The following is a 7480-nucleotide window of genomic DNA, read 5'->3' on the forward strand; positions in this document are numbered from 1 at the left end:
CTGCTTCATACTTCTGCATGTGAAAGTCTAGTTTTCCCAGCACCATTTGTTGAGACTGAGTGACTCAGATCAATCGACACTCACGTTCAAGGACAGCTCCTGCTTGAAGCCCATGGTAGACAGAAGAAGGTGAATACCTGAAAATCAAAAGTGGATGGTTCAGGGGGAAGGAGTGTGGTCCTCTAAGAAAGAAAGAGGTAAAAGTGAATTATCTGTAAGATCTGTGACAAACAACCTATAGGGTAAATTATAGACATCACTGTCTCAAGAGAGCCCCTACTATAATGCCCAAAACAGAGATTCTGTTTGATCTCCCCATTTCATGCTATTGAAGAACATTCTACTTTCATATGGAGTTTATCATGATTATAATTAAATAGTTATGTGCATTTTTGCTGAACGTCTTTCTACCCCACCATACTCTGCTTATAGCTCCAACTACAGCCTCTAGCATAATTCTAGCAGGGATGCTGGCCAAAACAGGGTGCTATAAAGCTATACTGCTATTAAGACTCCACTGCACCCCTTTTCTCCGAGACATTCAGTTTTCATTACATCTACTCCATGGGCTCTAAGATGTTGACAGCAGTCATTCTGCTTAGGAGTTATCTGTCTTCATGCCTCACTGCCAGGAGCACTGTTGGCCAGTGACATGCCCTGCTCTATCTCCCTTATCCATAAAGCAGCCTACAGCAGTTCCTGCCAACAGAGCAGATGGCCAGGCTGTGTCCAGCTTAATCTCCTAAGGAGGTACATTTCTTTTTGCAATACACAACCTCCACGAACAAGTGGCTTACAGAACAGGAATTTGGCACTGGCTATTTAAAATTTCTCCAAACCAATTTGTCTGGTGGCTTCAGGCTTCATGCATAAACTATGTTTCTCTCCTACCTTTAGAACAAATTTAGTAGAAATGCCAAGGTCTCTGAAGTTAGACAGACTTTGGGAGACTATCTTCCTGCAACTCATCTTAGCTCATCATTAAAATGAAGAAAAAAATCAGTCTTCCATGATATTGCTATGAAGCACCATGACATAATGACTATAAAATGTAACAGATGATAGAGTTTATTAGTCTTGCTGCACTGATAGCTACACTCTTTTTATACTCAAAATTGTGTGAGGCCACCATCCAATGGACAGTGGTGAAACATAGTGTGATGGTCTTCAGAATCATAAATTACTCTCTAGAGATAAGCTGACACAACCATGATTCTGCCAAGGCTGGCTGGCCAGGCCTAGACATCACTTGCTAAAGGGGATGAAGATGCCATCAGTTTATGGTGATTTGATAAATGTCACCTTTAGAAATTAAAATTGAGAATAAAAGTTCAAGGAGACCATACCCTAAAAGGAATAGTATCCAGCCCAGAAATCCTAGGAGAACTTACCAATGTTTTCTGGAAGTTGTGGATTTCCCTTGTTTGCCTGTCTTGTAGACCCATACTGTAACACTGAGAAGGTCCAATACTTATCTTCAAAGTCAGCTGAGAGTTAAGAGGTGAGGGACACCACGTCCCATACTGTAGGTTGTTGTCTGGGAAAAAATAACAGCAGGCTAAGAGGTATCAGATGGCTATATCTACAAGTAGAAGAGAGCAGCATGCATCCCTGGGTCTGTACCAAGAAGGAAAAATGAAAGAATCTCAAGCCTAACCAAGCTAGAGGGGTGACTGTTTCCATGGAGGTCTTTAGAGATCATGTTTCCCAATGGCAACAAGCCTGTCTCACAGATGTCTTCTTCTGCCCTAGATGAACGTGGAGATGACATGCTGGCTCGAGTCAGCCTTCAGCTGTGTTCAATGAAGAATGGATGTTCTTTTGTGAATGGATTGCCCTTCCCACTCTACCCATGGATCCCTCACCTTTACATCATATAAGACTGCTATCAACATTGTAAAAGATCACATTCTGGAAATACAGTGATTCCAACCTAGGAGTTTAAGAAAAAGCATGCTTAGAAGATATGGTGTTTGATTGGATTAAGATGGCAGAGCAGGGAGGGAGTTTACTGCTCGAGTCTAGGAGAAGATAGTTTTAAAAAAGTAGAAAGAGTGCAGTCTCAGGGAAGAGTAAGGGAGAAAATGGCAGAGGAAACTCTATGCAAATTAGAGGGAGACAGTAGACCTAGGTGGAGGGCGTGGACACAACTCAGGACCCCAGCAGCCAAGAACCTCCACATCAGTACTGGAGAGTGAGGTGAGACTAGACTGCAGCAGCCCAAGCCACTGGTGAAAAAGCTGGAGGAAGAGCCTAGAGGGAATCCAGCTTGGAGCCCCATGGGAGATAGTGTACCTGCCAAACTGGAGGAGAAAAAACAAAGGGGGTGACATGTTTTCTTTCTCCCTGATCATTCTGCAAAGGTGTCCTGTAACAAGCTGACAGAGAGCAGGCACCATTTTAGACATATGAAGCAGCTGCACCAGCTTGTGTCTATGCCCAGCAACCAGCCAAGCAAAGACTCCTGAATCTGGTGGAGAGAATAGACAGGGAGCTGGGTGCTCATGACTGTGGGAGGATTATGTGCTGGGACTGTGAAAACACTCTTGTGCTATGAGAATTAATGATAAAACTAGTCTTCAAACAGTATTTTCTACTTTGTGTGTCTCTGTGGGTGCAAACTGTTGAAATCTTTATATGAAGTTGATCTTCTGTATATAAAGATAATTAAAAATAAATCTTAATGAAGAATGGGATGGGAGAGGGAGTAGGAGGTGGGATGGTTTTGGGGGTGGGAGGGCAGCTTTGGGGGGAAGAACCACTATAATCTAAAAGTTGTACTTATCAAATTTTTATTTATCAAGTAAAAGCTTTCTATAAAAAAAGAAAGAAATGCCCACCACAGGTGGGGGCTATAGCCAGGAGCTGGAAAGTCAATCCAGATCTCCCAAGAGGGTACTAGAGACCCAATTACTTGAGTCCTCAACATTGCTTTCAAGGGTCTGTGTTGGTGAGAAGTTGAAGTCAGGAGCTGGAAGTGGGAATCAAACCCAGGCACTCTGATGTGGAATGCAGAGATCTTAACTAGTAGGCTAAAAGTAGGCTAAAAGTCTGCTCGCAGGTTTCTTCACTCTTTACAAGGACATATGACCTCTTTGCCTCTGAATGTTGTCATGTCTTGAGTGGATTTTGCTTGAGAACGAATCCCACTTACCAGTGACATAGCAGAAAGATAGCAAGAATCTAGGCCCCCATTGATTTCTATAACTGTAAACTTCAATTGTGGAACATTCCTGGCTTTTTTTTTTTAAGATTTATCTATTTATTTATTTGAAAGTCATAGTTACACAGAGAGAGGAGAAGCAGGAGAGAGAGAGGTCTTCCCCTCTGCTGTTTACTCCCTAGTTGGCCACAACAGCTAGAGCTGTGCTGATCTGAAGCCAGGAGCCAGGAGCCTCTTCTGGGTCTTCCATGCGGTGCAGGGGCCCAAGGACCTGGGCCATCTTCCACTGCCTTCCCACAGCAGAGAGGTGGATTGGAAGTGGAGCAGCCAGGACTTGAACCAGCGCCTACATGGGATACCTGCACTGTAGGCGGCGGCCTTACCCACTACACCGCTGCGCCAGCCCCCTGGCTTTAGATTTGTAGATGTGTTCCTAATTATATTAGCGATTTGGTTTGGGTTTCTGTTATTTGCATTTGAAAATGCAACAGGTAATGAGTGTGAGTTGTGGCAACTTGCAATGGAAGTAGAAGGTGGTCCCATGAACTGGCAAGCAGTGAATGTGGGTTGAAGAGGAGCAAGGTGAAGCCAGAGAGTTGGTAGGAGTCAGATCATGTCACTGCCATCCTTGGACATTATCTAGTAGTTTGTATTTAGATACCTTACAGATATATTCAGGCTTGCCACTCATCTGCTTTGGAGAGTTCCAACTGAGTGCTAGATGATTCTTACTTTTACCTCTGTGTGGTGGAGAATAAGAATCATTATGTACCTTGAGGTTTTACAATATGAGTTGAATCCACTAATAACCACTCGGTTCTTTAATCTACTTGGCTTATGAACTGTAGCCTTTTTCTCTATTGTTGGTTTCTATATTGTTGCTCTTGGGCTTGCTGTCCAGTGGAATTGCCTGTGAGTTATGCAGTCTCAGTGATGTTGACATGGGTCCTCAGCACGAAAGTGTTTTTGGGCAGTAGTTTAGAGAATAGTTACCCAGTTGTGTTTACTAGAATGCAGTTGAAGATCTTACAAGTTTTTGGTCTAGGGACCTAAGAGAGTATCTGAGAATTCTATAAAGTAAAGAGGACTAAGGTCCAGTGGTTCTTTTAAGAGAGTTTCCATGTGGTCCCAGCAGCTGGGCAATGCCCAAGGGAGTAGTGTGACCAAAATATAACTGTATTCTTGTGTAGTTTCTAATAAGCTAAATGAACAAGAGAGCTGCTTTCTCAGCTTACCCTTGCCTGCTGTCATTAGCTCTTTGGCATGTGTTAGGTCTTTTTCCTTTCCTACCAGGCTTCCCTGGCTGCCTGCATCTTCTGGAGGGGAATCTGCTCTGCATGATTGCCTGCAAAACTTAGACCCTGGCTTCCCAATGGAGCACTGTGTGCTGGAGCTTAAGCTTTGGAACCAGACACCACTTAGCTGCTACAATAGCTAGAGTATGTTATTTAACTTTTCCAAGATATAGTTCACCTAGTTGTAAGATGGTAATAATGATGGTACCTAACTCCTAGAAATGGTGTGAGGATTGAAAGACATGATCCATGCTGAGTGTGCGGCACAGATGTTTACCCCAGTACATCTACTATAAACATCATTATTGCTCATCATCACTGCAATGCTACTTGTGGGTTGGGTCCTGATCCTTTTATGAATGCGATATAGAAGACACCGTGATTTTTGCTATTGCCATGGTTAATGGAATGCTGCAATATTACCATTTGTGCAGCCATGCACCAGGCACTGTACTGGAGTCAGGGAACTAAGAAAGAAAAGCAAATGAAACCAAAGGAACTAAGAACCCACTGTTTTCAAAATTTATAAGGTAGAAGGAAGAGCTTGGCTTTACCACAAGCATTCATTTTTCACAATAAGATCTGATCCAAGAATGTGATTGTGATAGTCTGGCTTTTAAAAAATATGACTGCAAACATCTTTTAAACTTTCCTTGCAAAAATATTTAATAATTTGATTTGTGTGCTTTGATAGGTATGTTAAGCCACCTAATCTGCAGATTCATTACAAGAGCCTCATATTCAGAGAGAGTGATGTGTGTGTGTGTGTGTGTGTGTGTGTAATCTTTTGGGATGTCTCCAGCATAAGCAGAGCTCTGAGCAAACCATACTTTGCAAAGCCAGTTATTTGTTTTATTTCTGCCAGAATATTGAAAGTTTGCCTGCTGAACATTCCCTGAAATCAAAATGACTTATTATCAGGCTTCCTTTGCTTTTGATCCTGCAGCAGGATGGTGTGTTTTCCTAATGATGCAGAATCTCTCGTTAAGTTCAGGAAACAGGATATAAGGATAAGTCAATTGACTCAATTTATGGACATAATAAAACGGTCCCTATTACCTTCAGCAGTCAAGGCAAGACAAGGTGAAACACAGTGTTGTAAAGTTATTATGACAAAATAGTTTAGTATTTACCTGACCAAATAAAGTGAAAATACTGCATTTATTTTTGAAGCGGCATTTCAGACATTATGACCTAAAATTAATAGTAGTAGACGATCATTTATCCTGTCGCACAGGGATATTGCAGAGTTCACTCAAAGCCAGGAATATCTGCTATTAAATCATGGCAAGCTAAAAAAATTTTTTTGAAGTATTTCCTCGTGTCTGCTCTATGTCTACTGTTGGCCCCACTGAGCCGGTGTTAACAGCTAAGGCATTTCTTTTTCCATCTTGTAATATAATTAAAAACAAATTTAGAAGCAGAATAGATGTTTTGTATGTTAGAGCTCTGTTAGTTTTGGGGACAGCATTGGCATTGCACACAGCTCTTCCTGACAACTATAAACTCAGAAAAGAAAAAAAAAAAGGAAAGAAACCAAATTGACCAAATATGGTTGCTTTTGTCTTCCAGTAGAAAGAAGTCTTTGGGGGTGGTCATAGGGAAAATAGATGTAAATCAAATATTTTTAACTTGCTGCATTTCAAAAGAGATGGGCCTTCAAATTAAGGGATATAGATGGTTTCAAGCAGATAAAGGCATCCAATGGTTAAGTATGATATTAGTAGCTTATGAAAATACTTGGTATCCTTAGATTATGAAAATAATTGATATTGGAGCAAAAGTTCAGTTTATTTTTTTAAAGGTTTATTTATTTATTTGAGAGGCAGAGTTACAGAGAGAGGGAGAGACAGAGAGAGAAAGGTCTTCCATTCACTGGTAGCAGAGAGCTAGATCAGAAGTGGGGTAGCTGGGATTTGAACCAGTGCCCAAATGGGATGCCAGCACTGCAGGTGGCGGCTTTACCGGCTGTGCCACAGTGCCATCCACCAGTTTACTTCTGACTTTTGGTTATTCTCCAGGCCCTAGAATCTAAACTATAAAATGTTTTCATGTTTCTGAATTAAAATGGTACCATGACTGCAACTCAGGAGAGCAAGACTGTGGGAACAGAGCAGATATGAAAAGTTTCACCTTGGCTATCCAATAATCCATGTGCATATGGAGTTACAGAGTAACCAACAACAATATCCTTCAAGTTTCTGCCATCACCTTCTATATAAGGCCTGTCCCTCACCACTCTATCAAATTATGTCTGGCCATGCACATCTCCCCCACCCTTGCTCCTGTTCCACTGTACCCTGTGTAGCTTTTTCTTTTTTCTAGTTCTGTTACTTTCTAACCTTCTACATAGCTTAGTTTTTATGTTCGACATTAATTATTCACCTCTCCCCCCTCTCTCCATGTGAAATCAGGATCTTTGATTTAGTCACTTATTTATTCTAAGCATCCACAGCAGTGCCTAGTGTACAGTAGATGCTCAATAAATATTTACTGAGTGAATGAATCATATCCTTCTTTAGAATAAAATATTATAATGATTTCATTGGTCCTATAATAGTCTTAGTTCTTTATGTTGTATATATGATCAACACCCAACTTATCTATCCAAATAAATTAATTTCTCTCTTGAATCATTCCAGGTTTAGCAAACCATGGCCTGTTTTTTGCCTGTAGGTCCTCATACATTTTGGTTATTATTTTTAAAAAAGACTTATTTATTTATTTGAAAGGCAGAGTTACAGAGAGGCAGAGGCAAAGAGAGAGAGAGAGGTCCTCCATCCCCTGGGCCACTCCCCAAAAGGCCGCATTGGCCGGACCTGGGCTGATCTGAAGCCAGGAGCCAGGAGCTTCCTCTGGGTCTCCCACATGAGTGCAGAAGTCCAAGGACTTGGGCCATCTTCCACTGCCTTTCCAGGCCATCTGCAGAGAGCTGGAATGGAAGTTGAACAGCCAGGTCCTGAACCGGCGCTCACATGGGATGCCGGCACTGCAGGCAGCGGCCTTACTTGCCAAGCCACAA

General features: G+C 41.8%; 1 long non-coding RNA gene across 2 annotated transcripts in view; it reads left to right on the forward strand.

Moving 5' to 3' along the window:
- Positions 1-2581, forward strand: part of LOC127491593 (uncharacterized) — a 46804-nt gene extending 44223 nt beyond the window's left edge. For both annotated transcript variants that reach the window (XR_011387232.2, XR_016230762.1), the window contains one exon: positions 1753-2581. This is a non-coding gene — a long non-coding RNA (uncharacterized LOC127491593). The remainder of the gene's footprint in view (positions 1-1752) is intronic.
- The last annotated feature ends 4899 nt before the right edge of the window (positions 2582-7480 follow it).

The sequence above is a fragment of the Oryctolagus cuniculus genome, chromosome 3, assembly GCF_051225735.1.
Source record: "Oryctolagus cuniculus isolate XC-2025 breed Fujian yellow rabbit chromosome 3, ASM5122573v1, whole genome shotgun sequence".
Taxonomy (NCBI): domain Eukaryota; kingdom Metazoa; phylum Chordata; class Mammalia; order Lagomorpha; family Leporidae; genus Oryctolagus; species Oryctolagus cuniculus.